The sequence below is a fragment of the Pleurodeles waltl genome, chromosome 10 (assembly GCF_031143425.1).
Source record: "Pleurodeles waltl isolate 20211129_DDA chromosome 10, aPleWal1.hap1.20221129, whole genome shotgun sequence".
Classification (NCBI taxonomy): domain Eukaryota; kingdom Metazoa; phylum Chordata; class Amphibia; order Caudata; family Salamandridae; genus Pleurodeles; species Pleurodeles waltl.
The window spans coordinates 850,159,892-850,178,257 of NC_090449.1; the positions used below are offsets into that span (position 1 = coordinate 850,159,892).

At 41.7% G+C, this 18,366-nt stretch overlaps 1 protein-coding gene across 1 annotated transcript in view; it reads left to right on the top strand.

Moving 5' to 3' along the window:
• The window catches only part of TRDMT1 (tRNA aspartic acid methyltransferase 1), a 152,285-nt gene that overhangs the window by 52,280 nt on the left and 81,639 nt on the right, over positions 1 to 18,366 (top strand). The gene's annotated exons all lie outside the window — the stretch shown is intronic.

Genomic DNA, 18,366 nt, shown 5'->3' on the forward strand with positions numbered 1-18,366 from the left:
AACCCTTTGGTGAGAGCCTATGCTCTCTGAAACCAGAGAACAAAGCCCTTCTTGGGCAGAGGTGTTACACTCACTCCTCCAGGAATCCAGGAATGTGCACAGCCCTGCCTATGAGCTTCAAAGGGCTTACCACCCTTGAAACTCAACCCCCAGGCCTGCTGCTAGCAGTAGATGGCCGCCCTCATTTCAGACCTCCCAATTTTGGCAGGAACAACGGCAGGAAAATGCACAAAAGGCAGGGGGAGTGGCCACCCCCAGCTTGCTCCACTCCTAAGGTTTTGCATACAAAGTGACCCCTCCATTTTGTTTTCCTCTATCTTGTATGGTAGGAAAATAGCCTATCAGGGATAAGGAATTGACCTCTGCCCACAGAAAGCGGTCACATAGTGGGTGTAGACACCCTCATGTAGATGGCCCATTGATCACTACTAGATACTCCCTAAATGCCCACTAAATGCAGTATTTAGTGGGCACTTCACGATCTGCAGATCAGATTCCAAGGACACAATAGGGCCTGCAACAAAGAATTCCCAAGGCTAGAGAACCGCATTCCTGCTGCACAAAGAAAAATGCACCAAACCCTGCCTTTTGCACCTAGGACTTGACAATCGCCACTGAGGGGTTGCACGGACATCAGATGGACTCTTCAAAACCCCAGAGGACTTCCACCCTTCTGAAAATAGCCAAAGATCTCCCTTCAGAGTGAAGGCATCACTCCCTGCAACAAAAGACCAGTAAAGTCCAGTTCACTGACCGGCTGCTGATCAAGGAACAGATGCCGCAGCTGGACCAAATTTCACCGGACGAACCCGGAAAACAAATCATGCAAGTGTGCCAAGTTTGGTGCCACTGCGACCTTCAGTGGCTGAACCGTGCAATAGAAAGGGCCACTGGTAATTCAGCATCAGACACCAAGAAGAAGAGTCCACTCCGGACTGCAAATGGACCAGGAGCAAGCCCCAGTTGAGGGATTTCAGGATACATAAGAACCACACCCCAGAGTGGCCCTGCTGACCTGCAATCCACCCTTCAAAATGACTTGCCTCCTGCATCGAAGGGCACCTTTGCACACAGCTCCTGGCTCACTGATCTGCTCTGCACCCAGCCTCCCTGGGCCCTGCACCAGAGAACCAGCTGTGCTGTAAGGGTCCCTCACCTCTTGCAACCTCTGCACTTCAAGGGGACCCACCGGACTCACTGTGAAATCCGCCTTTGCATTGCCTTTCCAAGTGGTCCCCCGCAGTCGTCCTCCACCAGCTCCAAGGACTTTTCAGCAGTTCTTCCCGCCAAAACTAGAAACCGTCTGAACTCCTCCAGCTGGCCACTAGGACTTCTTGATAACCTCAACCTAAAAACGAATGGAGACATTGGTATGGGCATTGCCTGATTTTATATGTATTTTTAAAGTTTTCTCCAAATGATTCCTATGGTGCGTAATTGCGCACAAAATCAAGACATTTTCTAAACTTTGAACAATCATAACTTACAAAATACTTACCTGATTTTGATGATCTTGGTCTTAAAAATTGTATAAAAATCATAAGTATCTTTGTAAATTTGTTTTGAGTTATTCCTTTGAGTGTGTATCTTCAATTATCAATACACTGAGTACAACAAATGCTTTGCACTTCTCCAAGATTGGCCTAACTGCTCGACCAAGCCACCATAAAAATTAGAACATTAGGTGGTCTACTTTTTACCCCTGGTTTTGCACACTACATCGAGAGCCAACCTACTACAAAGACTCCACAATTCAGGTAGGCGGCCTATCAGCTAGAGGCAAGGATTTTATGTCCAGTCTCATCTGTTTCAATAAGAGACTTTATTGCATAGGTCTCTGACAACATAAAAGTGAAGACATTTTCGGAACAAAACGTCTTTGATGATCACCAGCGTGGGAGGGTTTTGTGTGCCTCCGGTTTTCAATAAAAGTCCTTTGCTAACATTGTTCAAAGGGTGATTTAGTGATTTAACGTTGTGCCTTCTTTAAGAAAAAGTGGCAGAAGCATCTGGGCTAATTTTAATAGAATGGCCACAAATAGCGTTTTACTTTTTTGTCTCAGTTTCACTTTACAATGTATCCAATGTATACTGACTAAAAAGCCTCTCAGTAAACAGAGCAGGGGGAAGTAAGAGATGTTCATTTGATTGCATGTGAGTCGCTTGTTATTCGTTTGAGTTTACCGATAGTTCTCCGTTTGGCATGATGTTTTCATGTGCTAGCACTGTGCGTTTTTACATGTGCTTGCTTTGGGTGTTATTTGCTGAAGAGTTCAGTTTGCAACCAATTTATGAATCCATTAAGTATTAGTCCATTACTACTTCATTAAACAATAAATGACTTTCTCCTTACCAGGGGAATTCTTTGCTGACTTAGGCCGGCACCTTTAATTAAATTACCCTACAGGTTGGTGAGCTTTGGAAGCTGTTGAGGCTGGAACTTTAGGAATGATTATGTTTTTGGCTTCATACTGACCTTTTGGACTACGTGAGCCAAATACATTATCAGGAGAACGTATGGAGAGTTGATTGAAGATTGTGTTGTTTCCAGGTGTTAATAGTACATTATTTCCTTACGTCTATGCAATTGATAATTGAGCTGCCTCGGGTTCTGATGCCAGAATTGGCCCCGTCAGGCACTGGTGAGTGTTTTTTATTTTTTGTGCTTTTCATGCAGTGTGAACTCGACCCAACAGTATAGGAGTGCTTTACGTGAGCAACACATTACACGAGGATGCGTTTTTTTTTTTTTAGGCTCAGGGAGATTATGTGATTTGCCCAGAATCACAGGACGTAGAGCCGATGCCATAGTAAGCTCGAGCAAGTGTAATATAGGTAAGGGCTGATATAACTTGATGCTTAAGGGATGATATACCTTGATAATGTCGTTATCTCCTCCTGTGTGATGTGCCAGATCTATAGCACACAGGGGCGGGTCCTCCGTTAGGGCGGAGGAGCATTGGGCCTCGCCAGCAGCGGCAGCTGCATAACCTTTACAAGAAAACAATAATAAACTGTGTTTCTATCATTTTCTTGTAAAGGAGCGGGACCACCGGGGTGATGAGCAGTGAGGGGGAGTGCACAGCACTCCCCCTCAGAGCGCATGTGTGTTCTCTCCAGCTCGGCACTGTGTTGCCGGGTGGAGTGTGCATGCACAGGCTTCCAGTCTGCCTGCTCTGAGCAGCCTCAGAATTGCCCGCAGGGCAGGCTGGGAGCCTGTGCCTGCAGCCTGCGACAGCAGAGTGGTGCGGCGGCAAATGAAGGTAAGTGTTTTTTTAAAATTAAATAAATGTTTTTTCCTCCTCTCTCCCGTGCACCGCCCTGCCCCTTCCGCGCCCCACAAGCTGCGACTGATAGCACACACAACCACATGCTGAACTAACAGTAAGCAACATACCCATCTTGATTTAAACAGTCACATGTCTTTGTTTAGTGGCGATATTGGCTGGAAGACTGAGTACAGAGGGCTAAGGTGACACCAGAGCTCAACGCAGAGCAAATGCGACCTGTATAGCTTTAATTTCCCTATGTTTTCTTTCTTTGTCAGACGTCTGTACACATCTGGAAAGACAACTCAACTCATCAAAAACGTTATTGGGGCCTCAAGCTAACCACTCTCCTCCCCATGTGCTTTTTCCAAAATGATTCTTTGTTGGCAATTCTTTCCTGATAGGTTGGGCCCAGATGTATAATCTGTCCTAGTCGCCATACTTAGATAACTGCACCAAAAGCAGGACAGGTCCTTCCTTTTCTCTGCATGCACGTAGCAGCGAGCCGCAGGGCAAAGGGGCTGTTAACAATAGGATGACCTTGTCCTTTCATGTTATTACAGACACGGTTTCCAGTCCTAGACTTTTGTGGGTTATGGAGTCTTGGTTTCATCCATTCAATTTATTAGACTAACACACCTGAAATCAATGATTTGCAGGTAAAAAGTTTAGGACTGGAGACAGTGTTCCTAATGACCTGGAGGGAGGTGGTCTCCCTAGATTACAACGATGCTGCTGTGACTTACTCAATAGGTTTAAGGTTGCATGCAGCTGTGTGACTAACTGCAGTTTGTAGAGAAGGACTCTTGGAAGTGACTTGTAAAATTGGTAGCAAGAGGACGGAGTTGTCATCCTAGTGCTGGCAGCTGTACAATGCTCAGAGGGAGCTACCCACATGGAGATTGTGAATTCTTGCTTCCTTGTCTCAACAATGCTGTATAATGATCAGTGCCACTAGAATTATGTGTCGGGAGCACCAAATTATGTGGTTCGGTTGACTAAATTATGTATCAAGAAAAGGCAAATTATGTGGCATATTATGACACAATATTTGATAGTATTAATACATTATTCTGCCTGCCAATTTTACACATGGTAATACTGTCTGGGCAAAGATTTCCCTTCATTAGTGTAAGTTTAACAACTAAACACAGAATTAAGCAAATGAAAGATGACTAGCTAACCCTTGTGAAAGGCCTATCACTGCACGTGAACAGTGATGCGTTTGTGCTAGAAACATTTTTTGTTAAAATCTGCAGATTATGCTGCAGACGATGGATTATGTGGCAAATGCAATAAATTCATAATCATGCAAAAAAGTCAGCTGCTGCAAAATCACATAATTCCAGTGACCGTGTTTATGAGATGTGGCTATCACTGTTTGATACTTCCCCGGAGGCTGGACGTTATAAAAAGATCAGTGAAAGATGGGCTTTTACCGCTGGGTGAATGACTACCGCCTGTGCTTTGTACTCCTTGTTTTGGTGTTGGTGTAAGACCAAATATAACTCTTCTCTGAGCAATGCCGCAGTTGGTTTTGAAAGAAAAATACATGCATAGCTGTACATGTTTAAGGGTTTTGTTTTACCTTAGTAAAAATTGAAAGTTGAAGTTTCCCCATGGGTGTTGTCATTTGCCGCAATCTGACTCAGAAGGGGGCCCAAAGAACTCAGGCAGCCTCCATCCACTCTTTACCTCTCTCCATCAAGAGGCTCCTGACCGGAGTTAGAGCCGAGTCCATGACCATGTACTGCTAACAATCCACAGGGAGAGCTTAGGATCAGAGGCAGTATAATCATCAGACCCATGGAAAGCCCCAGGAGGGGTAACTAATGACTCAAACTTTCCAACCCTTCTCTCGAGGGAGCCCAAAGTTTCGGCTCCTTCCTCCCCCTCTTCATGTCCAAAATAGAGTTTTAAATTAGCGCCTCCAACCAATCCTGTGGTGTCGGGGGAAGGCACTCACCCATTTTCTACAGATTTCACGTCTAGGCAGAAAAATCATACAAAAGAGTAACTTGAGCCTTTTCCTTTTAGATGTTAACTGGCTTGGTTCCTGAAGGGCTCCAAAGATAGCCAGGGAGGGGCTGACCTGACAATGGATAGACAGCACTTCCCCTATTACCTCCTCCACCTTGCTCCAAAACTGGGTCAACTGGGGGCAGCTCAAAAACATATGAAGATCAACAGCCCTATCAAGACCACATTTCTTACAAGCTAGAACCGTTCTTCGCCCCATTTTTGATAGCTTCGCAGGCGTCCAGTAAGTCCTATGAATAGTAAAAAGATGATTCCGTCTTAAAGGCACCGGCCAAACTATCTCATATAAAAGGGCATTAGAGACTTGCCATTGATCCATAATCTGTTGACCTGGCAAGTCCTTCCCCATACCTTCTCCGGTAGAGAAAACACTCCATCCGCAGCTTCCAAAATCAGCCAGTACAACTTTGTTACCTCCCTTCTCAGGGGGGTTTGGAGTACAGAAACTCTTCCAACTCATTCAAACCACCCACCCCTTCCTTCACATGCTTCAGCTTGCTAGAAATTTGGAGGTACTTGAACCTGGATAATTGCCCTCAGCCTCTCGGTTCAATGACTCCAAAGACTCCAAACTTCCGTACTTGACCAGATGTCCCCAGTCCACCAAGTTTGCCTCCTTCAGTGGAACAGCCAGCTTATCTCTACTCCATTCCGGGGAGCCTGGAGAGTTCCAGATTGGGGCATGCCTGCTAAAGTATGGCAACTTAGCAGCTCTTCTCAAAATCCACCAAAGCTTTACCAAATCTTTAATTACTTTGAAAATTTTTTGGGGGAAGAACGTGGGGTCACCAAACTTATACTACAGGCCCTTTTGAGCTACACCATTTAATTGCAACATAATTTTAAACATTTCTCCCTTCTCAGAGCCCCCAGATTTCTCATTTTGCTTCATTGAGTTCTTTAAAAAAAAGGCCCACGCATAATACTGCACATCCGGTAATGCCAAGTCTCCTTTCTCTCTCTTCCTCCTCAGCTTCCTCCAAGCTATGCATACCCTTTTAGAGGCCCAAATAAAGCTGACAATTTCTCCCTGCAGCTTATTAAGCCATTGTTTCTCAAACAACAGTGGGACCGCATTGAAAATTAATACAAATTTGGGAAGGACCAGCATCTTAACTAAATTAACACACCCTATAATCATGAGGGGAAGACTAACCCATTTCTTCATCAGTTGCGTGGCTTCCCTCAGAATTTTCTTGAAATTAACTTCCGCAATTTTATTTATTTTTTGTGTTATCGTGACTCATAAATATTTCACCTATTTTTTCACTGGAACCCCGCCTGCCAGCATATTCCACATCATTACCTCAGATTATTCACTATTTATTGCAAAACCACTAATCTTCCCGAACACCTCCACCAGCTCTTTCAAAGCATCTGGAGTTTGGCCTAAATCAGCTGTGTATATTAATAAATCTTCCCCATACAAGGAAATCTTCTTACTCTAATCCCCACACCGAAATGGAAGTATCCTCTGATCCCTCCTAAGTTGGCACACAAAAGGCTCTACATATATATTAAAGAGCAGCAGTGATAACGGTCACCCCTGTCTTATACCTCTTTGAATTTTGATTCAATATCCCATTAACCAGGATCCTTGCTTCAGGGTCTTGATATATCTACTGCAGCATCCCAATAAAGTTTTGTCTCCACGTTAAGAAATTCACAAACCTTTCTGAAATAGACCCAGTTCACTCTGTCAAAATCCTTAGTGTCATCTACCAAGACTATCGCCAAAGGGTCCTGACATGTGATAGCCAAATCAATTGAGCCTATTGAAGTGTGTGTCAAATCCTGCATCAGCCTCCCCTTCATAAAGCCCTTTTGATCCTGATCAATAATTTTTCCCAAAACCCCACTTAACCTATCTGCCATATTCTTCACAAACATTTTATAATCTCTGTTTAACAAGGATATTGGCCTGTATGCATCACAAGATCTTGGGTCTTTCCCAGGCTTCAGGATCACCGTGATACTTGCTTCCTTCCACGACGGGGGTATCATACTTCTCCCTTCTAAGATGTCATTACGCAGGCCCAGAAAAAAAGACTTAATACCATCTCCCAAACACCCATAAACTTCCAATGGCAACCCATCCGGGCTAGGTGCTTTCCCAGCCTTGCTTGATTTTAGAGCCAACTCCAACTCCCCCGACTCAATTTGCTCATTCAGGGTTCTACTATCTTCTTCACACAAAGATCCCAAGCCTAAGCCCTCTAACCAAGTTTTCACCACCTCCAAGTGCACTTCCAACTCTTCGGCATATAAATCGGAGAAAAGGTCACGAAAAACGTCACTAACATCCTTATCACGCCTCTTCAAACTCCCTGTGTTAGCATCCCAGGCCTCTATCACTCTATTCCTTTCCCTGTCAGGTTTCAGTTTCCAAGCTAATATCTTCACACAATTTTCTCCATATTCAAAATGCTCCAACCTCTACGTAAAAAATGAAATTTGAAGTTTCACTGGGGGTTGGGCTTCTTGCGGTGCAGGCGAGGGCAAATTGTTTGCTGACTGATTGTCTTAAGGTCTGGATTTACCCTGTTGTCATCAGTCTTAAGGGCAGTTAGGAGAAATGGCATTGTCTCTTGGATATGGCAAAAAAGGGGCTTTTAATCAGATTAACAGCTAATGTGCCATGTAAAAGGCATGTTGACAATGACTCCTTTCTCCGACTACAAAATCTCTGTATTTTACAATTGCAGCAAGCATGCCCTATTTCTGTAGGACTGAGGGCCTCAGTGGTTTCTGTTAATCTCCCCAAATATAGGCACATATAAGTCAGGTAATATTGTGATGAATTGTTTTTCATTTGTACATGGCATTTTCAGTTTAGACCTTGTCATTCCAGTTGGCAAAGATCTGACAAAACAATCAGGGAAACAGCTACTGGATCTTAAGTTGGTATATAGCAGCACTCTATCATCAGCTCTTAGCCAAAACTCTAGGCAGATGAACAAAGGCGACTCCATCCAAGCACTTCCTATTACTATTCATTTCAGAAGGTTCCTTGATGCGCTTTACAGACGTGACCATTGCTTCCACAATTTACATAGAAACTGAAATTCTCTACCCCTTGACCATGTTTTGGTGGTAAACTGTGCTTTGGTGCCTCAGAACAGGATCTCAATATATTTCAATAATTTGCCGCGAGGCTGCTCTATGTTTCTGGTTCTTTTTCCTTTTTGCATAGAACCTCTTGCTGTGTTTCTTATATCTTTGGAAGCCCTGACTCTCCATGTAGTGAGTATTCCTCTTATAAAAGTGTTTGCAGACGACATAGCTCTGCTTCTCTGTGCAGACCACCATACTGTGGCATCCACCTCGAAAGCCATTTAAGTATACAGAACTTGAAAGAGATATAAAATGAATAAGTACAAGACAGAATTGCTATTGTACAATGCATCGGCCAAGGACACAATTTTTTCCTGCAGCTTTGTGAACAAACTACAATTTAGCCATAGAGATTTATGCGGCTCCACTCTTGAACGTATATTATACCTCCCTTCCCCCTTTGATCAAAAAGGTCATACTTCTTTTCTTGCAAAGGGAAGGATCTAACACTATTGATCATAGGTTGCACTACTATTATTAAAATGTCCGCGCCACCTTTGTAGATATGAGTAACCTAATTCAGATGAAGAATGGCCAGAAATAAGTAAGCTTACATACAAAATCTTATGAGGGTCAAGTTTTAAATGCATGTTGTTTTTAATGGATAGATGCTGCAATATCTTCCAGCAATTCTTAATGTTGTCTCCCTGCAGAAGCCTTCTGTATGCCCGAGCCACTGTAACACCGTTATAGACAACTGACAACATTTTTCTGGGCATGTCCCGTTATTTGTATTTTGGCAATCAATTTGTAAGCGTATGATTTTGAGCTGTTTCTCAGTCCAAAAACTGGCTTCTTAGGATTTATTGACTCTCAGTTATCATACTAAGTGAATGACAAAACAACTGGTCACGATTTGAATGGTCACTGGCCAATTGAATTTCACCACTTCTTAGAAAATCTCAGTTCTACCCAGGTTTGTTGAATGGCATTTTAAATGATACATCTGTCTAATGAAATTTCATATCGGGTGGGGGAAGTTTAGTAAAAGATGGGAAGAAAATATAGTGTAGGCTGATGGGGTTTATGACTAGCTATTTGCAGTGTGCACTTCTGCTACAGAATGCTTAACCATATTTCGCCATTCTGCTCTTGTGACATAAGGTTTGAACATTATTTGGGTATCTACTTTCAGGATTTTTTAGGATGACGGACAAAGATTAAAAGTTTATGTTTTTGTTCTGAGAACTTTATTGATAATGTTACATTTTTTTATTATTATACTTGTGGACTTAGGGGCTTGATTTAGATCTCGACAAAGGGGTTAATCTGTCACAACAGTGATGGACATCCCGTCCGTCGAAATCTAAATCCCATAGGAAGCAATGGGATTTAAATTTCAGCGAATGGGATATCCGTCACCGCTGTGATGGAGTAACCCTTCCGCCGAGATCTAAATCAGGGCCATAGTCAATAAAAAGGGAATTTCTTTTAAAACGTCTCCAAGAAAATATACCTTGAGGTAATTGTGAAGAAGTGGATCATCAACTGTAAATTCCTCCTCCCCAATTGTTCGATTCATGACCACCTGATTTCTGGATGTCAACCACTGTAAGCTTCTGTTGAAATCGATTTGAGCTTTAACTGCCTATGACACTTTTTAAAACAAGGCCCACTGCACAGATGGGGTAATAGGCATTAAACGAGTTACATTTGAACTTGTACCCAAACTTGTGCATATGTGTGCACGCTGAGTGATGAAGACTGTCTGACTCAGCCTGGTATCTGCGCTCAGGTAGACGTTTGGAGGTGAACCCAAGATAAATAATGTAATTGTACTTAAAAAGGAAATATCGCATTTCCTTTTGACTAGAGTGTAAGTCTGTAGTGCTTAACTGCATTTTTACTTTGGGTGAAAACTTAATAGAATAACATTTTAGAGTGACTCGGCATAGAAAACCCACTGACATGACTTTTTCTATATGTATCTGAATCCCAAGTAAATGTAAAATATCACTTTAGCCATATTTGCATTCCTCTCCCTGAACAAGTCAAGGGAAGATAAGCCACAGACCATAACTTGATTCTGTCATTTTTAAACATCCCAGAATTCTATGCGTAGGTTGGGCCAACTTGTGAACTGCTCCCATGTAATGTTAGTCAAAGGTGGAGGTATGATATGGCACTTTTTGAATTGGGTAGTAATGCCCACCTTCTAGAAATGTTCTCCTCCACTTTTAAACTCCTGCACAATTGCAGAGTCTTTGATACATGACACGGCCACAGAAGAGGAAAGACGTATTAGTTCACTGATGAACTCGTGCCTAAAGTGGGCTCTGGTCTTTTATTTCCTAGACTCTGTCGGACATTGTCTGTAGAGTCTATGGCACTGGCTGTCTCTCCTCTCTGGAGGTAGTACAGGGTGGACAGACAGAGAACCTTTCAGAAAAGAGTTCCCTTAAACTTCTCTAGACTCATCCTGTAGTGGGTACCGTTAGAAGAGGTCCCACTGACTTCTGCTTGCAGGCAGGTGCTCTGCAAGTAGCCAGAAAGTCATGGCCCCTGGGGAGTACAGACAGAGTGTGTGATCTGCCTTGAGGGCCAATGGATGCTTTTGCAGGAACAGCCAGTGCTAAGTAGACCTCTAGGTTCTAGGACAGGAGTCGAGATCCTTAGATCCTTACCAACTCTTTGCTGGTAAAAAGAAGTGGTAGGAACCAGGAGCATTTATGAGCCTTTCCAGCTGCAAAACCTATCAAAGTCTTAAATTAATTTTCTTGGCAGCTGGAGTACACCACCAGGAGCAAAATGATGGAAACCCCTTGTATAATGGACCAATGGTGCCAGACATCACTGAGATTGCCATTACTGATTGTTTGCAGCCTGTCTTATATCCTTCGGGGGTCACCTGAGCTCTGTGAGTCCACCGGGCCAGTCAAATCTTAACTGCACTTAGCTGTTTCCAAGTTATCCCTTGGAATAGACAAGCCTCTAATCAAGATCTCACCCCAAATTACAGTGGGACACTTATTTACATATTAATTGTTTCTTAGAAAGAGCAGGGGCACCACAAAGCACTGTGTTAGACTTATGAGGCTGCAAAGAGAGCAGCAAGCCATGTTAAAATGGTAGATCTAAAATGGCCGCGATTCATCACGCATGTTCACAGATATTCATCACAATACAAGCATGTGCATATGAGTGTATTGACATCCTTCCTGGAATGTGTTGTGATACATGCACACACATTAGATTGACAGCCAGCATTGGCATAGTGAATTTTTTGGCCTTTAGATCCAAGGCCTATTGAGGATCCAGAATACTTGGGGCCACATGGCAAGAAGAACTGATTTGTCCAATACAGCTTTTGTAGAATTATTGAAGACCTTTCCATTTAGCGGACTGGGCAGAGGTACTAGATTCATGGGTCATTGATTTAGGAGTCTCTTCATAGGTGACCTGTCCAACAGTGGTGTTGCTGGTGTGTTTTACGCTGTTTAGTAAGTAGAACCAGCATTGATAATGTTCCTTATATTTAGGAGTATATAATGAATGGCAGCGAAGTTATGCTAAGTAAAACTGTGGGAAGAATTGTGGACCTCATTCTCTTCTTTTGTGCTATACATATGTGAAATTGTACATTGAACATTCATTTCCTTTATCTACACTACATAATCAATCATTATGAATGCGTGAGGTATCACACAATGATACCTATCATTGCCTAGTTACAGTTAAGGCAGACTGTATTCTACTTTTTGTGTTGGTGCGTGCCTTCTTGTGTCTTCTAGTAACTGCAAGGACTGTGGACTGCTATGAAGCTACCAGAGTGAAAAGTGCTTGCAAAGTCCTCTCCGGTTTTCAGGACAGAGTGGCTGCAGAAGCTCCTCATGACTGTCACAGTATCACTGTCTTTGATATCAGCCAGCTCAAGCGACTAGTACTTTTGGATAATGCATTTAACAGGAAGGGCTATTGGTATGTTGTTTAAATACAGATTATCTTATTTAGGGCCTGATTTAGTCTATGATGCACACGTTACTTTGTCACAAACTTGACGAATATCCCTGTACCGTATTACAAGTGTCATTGGATAAAATGCATTTGTAATAAGGCAGACGGGATATATGTCACTTTTGTGATAGAGTAACCCATCCGCCAAACTCTAAATCAGGCTGTAAAACCTTGCATGGTACATGGGTGTTAGCCAAGGCTTGCAATGAGAAGTACGTTGTGATGGCCGAGGTGTTAATGTGCAAGACACTCCTGCCTTGCCTTGATTTGTGCCTAACCCCAGAAAACCTCCTGCACCATGGGAGAGGTGGAAGAACAATTATAAGGAATGCATTCTGACATTAAGTTATGTAGTTGAGAATTTGCAGAGAGCGATATCACCTGGGTTTCTTATTGCTGTAGACTGATCAGCTGACCAGGAACTTATGTCAAGTAATTTAGTTCTTTCTGGAAATGACAGACAGTAGTGAGTAGGAGCAGTAAATAATTCTTGAGTTTAAAGCTAGAACTTAAAAAACACGTCCACCAAAACAAGTCTTCTGGAACTTGGAGGATGTGTAAACGGAACTGTTTTGAGGAACTCTGCGTACTGTGAGGAATATAGCGAGCCAGTAACTAGTGAAATAAAATTGGGGAAAACCTATAGAACAAGCAATGGATGATGCAGTGGTTTAAGCAAAATTCTGGCCTGAGTGGGTAGACAATGAGGAGATTTCAGAATGGGAAGAGTCCTGCAAGGTAAGGATTTGGTGTGACAAGGCAAGTTATTTGGTTTTGACTTGAATATAGACATTCGGTGAGAACGGATTTAAAGCTCAGATAAATCCAATTGCAGTAGTCAAGTCTTGATCCAATCAGGGCCATTGCTGTTATTTGAAAACAGAATTTAAAATTAGGGTCAGCGCATTGAGGATATTTCAGAATTTCCTGAAACCCAAAGATGAAGGGGAAAATTACGTTTCAAAATGTGTATTGTAAATCCATGCGACAGTTGTAATTGCAATTGGCTCAATTGTAAACAAAGTGCTTTAAAGCACATTCTTTTTTAATGATTAGTGGGGACCCACAAGTCTGTTACGTTATATGACTGAACTGCAGGAGTTACTGGAAGCATGCAAATCCATTATAATAAACATATAAAGATTTTTAAAAAGCTGTTGGCTGGCAAGAAATTTATTGATAGCTAAGGTGCTGAAAATTGCAAACATGGGAAATTATTTGATAAATTTAGTACTGTTTGTGACTAAGAGACAAGTGTGTTAGTGACGTGCCAGATTAGTAAAAGATTTGAGATCTTTGAATATCGACCTGGAAGTGTATGCTGGGAGGCCCCATTACCATCATGGGTTATTGTTTAAAGTGAGGATGATAATAGGCAAAGCTTATGTGGCAAATATGAGGCACACCAGTTTTAGGGTGGATGCTTCTGTCTGGCTTTAGAACGGAGCTCTAAGATCTGGCTATACTAATGTTAAAAATAAAACAACAAATCGGGAAGCCTAAAGTCTACCTAGCTCTTAATGCTAAATAATTGTAGACAATTGTCATTTCGACTGCCTAGGCCTGTTGTGAAAACAAGGTCACTGGGAACATATTGGTAAAATATAAAATATTGAGATCAGTATATGTATACTTTATCTTAATGCAAGCCCATGGAACCTAACCACACAACAGAAACTTGCTACTTTCAGAAAAAAACTATCTAATGAGAAGGTGGTCTGATCTTTTCCCAGGGTCAGCACACGACGTTCTTGAGCAGCAGATATCATTAATAAATGTAATACTGAGCTTATTACTTTCCAAATAATCCTGCTTCCATTTCTCAAGTTTAAAAGGAAGGTTGCACTTCTTGAAAATGTGCAAATGTACAGCATAGAAAATATGCCTTACAGATCTACTTAAACAATGAAAAAACAAGCATACTTAATGCTGCTGGATGTTTCAAACTAATGCAAAAAATATTTGATTAAAATACCGATGCAATGCGAAATAACCTCCATATTTGATTATAAAAGACTTATACATTCTTGTTCACATATTTAAAAAACAATACTGGTATTGATAGGGCAATATGAGTATGGCAGAATTAGGAATACAATAATAGACTTTCATATCCTTTACTGAAGGATTGGTGAACTTGTGGATATGTCACTGAACTTTGCTGAAGAAAAAGTGTAACATTTTCTGCGCACTAGTACCCCTTTACTGTAACCTCACCCATTCACTAGTACCACTTTACAAAGTAAAGGGGTACTAGAATATGTGTGAGGTTACAGGGCAAGGAGGAGCTTGAATGGTTGAAGAATGCAAATATGGTAAAACCGATAGAACCATTGAAATAGTTGCTGATTGTCACCTGGCAGTTAGACAGCTTACACAGAAGGTGTGTAAACTTGAACAACAGAAAGGGGCTAGCCGGTGAATGATGTCATAATGAATCTCGAAACCCCAGGGGACTTCATCAAACAAACATTCTGGAATGTCTATTTGTAATTGTTAGAGATAAAGAACGAAGCAAAATAAATAGTTTTTTCCTCTACTCTAAATGGCCCCTTTAACTAATGGAACAGGGAGGTTTCACATATTCTCCCCAATATTAATGACAACTTTTTAATGCTGGTTACATCACAGTGGTTCACCACCAGTGACCACTTATTCGCTGACCATCACATTGAGGCGCACCTGAACTCTTGTCAACTTAGGTCATGTGTAACACTGTTGACAAAATGCCAATTCTAGCATATGCTTTTTTGTTGACATCGGCCTTTGCAATGTTTGTAAAAGGTATTTAGATTGGCATGAAGGGATGTGCGTTTTTCAGGAAATCAATCTATTATGAAGGACGTCTAAAGAGCTTGGAGTTACCTATCATATTAGACCTGTTGGTGGAAAAATGATTTGCCTTAAAGGTTATTATTATCTAGGTGACTGTGCAGCAGGTTACCTATTTGGGCCATATTATACCTTTGGAAAGGGTTTATCAAAGACATGTATTTATGAACATCGTGATGAATGCTCCCTCACCTTAGAAGAAGCACCAGTTGGCACTGGGGTTGCACTGTAGTTTGATAAGGTGTAAAGGCAAGTTTGATTAGTTATGTATGGGAATTCTATAGCATTTTCACCAAAGAGCATTGAATTAATAAGGTAAAGATGTTTAAAAAGAACAGAAAGAAAAATGCAGCAAAATTGGTTTGGAAGAAAAACCAAAGTAAGACGACAGTGGCAACAATGTATTGTTTACAATACTTCATAAAATACAGAATAATGCAAACTTCAGGTCCTGCGTTCTTTCTTCAGAGGAGAAGGGGAAACAATTGATAGTTTAACATGATAGCTGGTATTGTCCACCCCTGATGGAATCAGACATTCTACCATAGGAAATCTAGCTGTTCAGCTGGTCTAGAACACCTATGTTCACATAAATGAAAAAACATGCCACAAACCCCATCACAGGCGAAGAACACCATCAGAGCAAAGGGTACAAAAGCCAAGAGTCTTACAGGATCCTCAAAGGACCAAGGTCCAGGCAGCAGCCACATAAATCCTACCCTATCAATCACTCACATTTTCCAATGAAAACCAGTGTTTCTCCATCCACATGACAAAGTGTGCACTCCTATGTAGGAGGAGGTGTGGGAACTAGCTTTCGAGTATACAAGGTTGATTATTGAATGTCCTGCTTTCCATACATGTGAAATGCTTTACCATCATTATGGCTGATGCCAGTGCGAGACTGCTGGAGCTGTACTGAGTCATAGCCTGGGAGGAGACATTTGCCTTTGGGCCAGCAGGTGGGCTCGAATGCAGAAATTACATATGGAAAAGGGGAAATGTAGCATGCTATTTAGCCTTCATAAGTTAAGGATCTACCTGTTAAGCAATCCACAAACTGATGGTAAATTTATAGATCATGAAAGATTTAGGGCAGGCCACTCTGCGTTCCATTTAATGATTGTCATCTTTACAGGAGGTCAGCTTTTAAGTCAAGTATGTGGCTGGAAAGGACTGTTGTCATGGATATTGTCCAGGGGGGCTCATGAGACAAGCTTTTGATGGAAGGGAGCGGAGGATAGAGGGGACTGTGGCTGAAAAATACTATTTAGGAATGAGTAAGGATAAAAGGGTTGGGTGATTTCGGGACAATGGGAGTTAAAAAGATTTTAGTAGATATTCAATGGTGATCCTATGTGGCTGGAGAGATAGATAGTTCTCTGGTTAGTTGTTGTTTTGACCTTAGTGTTATGCAGGGTGACAGGTAAGAACTACCCAAAAAATGCAGCTAAAATAGTGCATTTAGCACACAGATGAAGGAGGCCGAGGTGTGGGGGGGATGGGTGGAAGGGATGTGACCAAGGGTATGGTAAGAGACCTTCAGGCCTTCAGTGAAAGCCAGAAATGGACATTGATGAGTAAAGGGTGCCGCAGCTGTGCAAAATTAGAGTGTCCCAATTGGAAGTAGTGAAATTCTGTGTTATGTTTTGGAGCAGATTGGCAATGGAAACAAGGTCACCAATACAGGTGTTTGGTGAAACATGGAAGTAAGTTCTCTCTTTTATTAGGGGATTATTATTCCTGGAGATAGATTTTTGGAGATTGTGGATAAGAGACAGCTAGGAATGTAGTAAACATCCGTGACACGTTATTAACCATTGATCCTGCATCAACAATCATTTGCAATTATGTTAATTGATAATAGAGACATTTTGAGAATTGAGGACCATGAACTATCAGTGTACTGGAATCTACAATGCCAAAGCCAACAGTTGAGTCATAATGACAAATCTCTGAATTTAGGAGTTTATTAAGGAAATGCTATGAGTATATAGGACTGTGGGGCACTCCTCTACTGGAGGCAGCATTTTTGCCCTGATGTATTTAGTAGTACCCTTGATGAGAATGAGTTATAGCTAGATGGATAGGAGTGGTATGTTGAATTAAATCAAAGCAGAGTAAAAGGCTGAAGCCAAGCAAGCAAAGTACAAGGAATTCTATAAGATCAAAAATAGCTATTTGGTGCTTGATGATGTATTCCTGCTGGAACTTGAGTCCAAGGCTACTCTTGTATCTAGCACACCTGTATCTTCTAGCACAGATCCTAACAGAGGGTAAAGAGTTACGCAGAATAACCTAAGAGGATGTTCATAACCCTGTTTGATTTCAGACTGGGGTGTGTGTCAGATTATTGGTTGAGAATTGAATTGTAAAGGGGGGATTGTCAGTGCTAATCGGATGGGACAGGAGAAGCATCACTATTCTATGCTGGCCAGGCGGTCTCATGATGTAAATGAGGTGTTAAACCTTCTCCTATGCCAGGCTTTAGAATCTCTAACATAAAACAATATAATAAGCAAAATTGTCAGTTCACTTCATTGGTAACCACATTTAGGGTGCAGCAACATCTCAATTGTGGTCCTCTATAGGCATTTCAAACCTGGAAAGACATAGGGACTGATTTAGCTGTTGGTGAATGGGTTACACTGTCACAACGATGATGGGTAACCTGCCCACTGAAATCTAAATTCCATTATTTCCTATGGGATTTAAATTTCGGTGGATGGGGTATCCGGCACCGTTGTGATGGAGTAACCTATTTGCCAATATCTAAATGAGGCCCATATTGTCTTTAGGAAATGTCCTTAGCACAGTATTGTCATTATGAATTAAGCCCCAACAACAACCACTTCAGTCCAGTCAGCACCAGTAGGGATGACTTCCTCTTGTCTAGATACCTCTACCCAAAACCAATCCTCTCAAAATTTTAAAGGATGTGAGAAGTTTGTTATACTTTCTGGCATATGAAAAAGAACAATGACCAATGCCTGACAAAAGTGAACAAAGTGGAATTTGCAGCATGTTCACTCTGCTAAGTGAATTTAAAGGACTCAAAGGCCTTTTTGACTGAACCAAATTATTGACATGTAATGATAATTTGAACAAGCGATTGTTAAACACAAATCTGAAAATCCTGTCGCTTAGGAAGAGCACT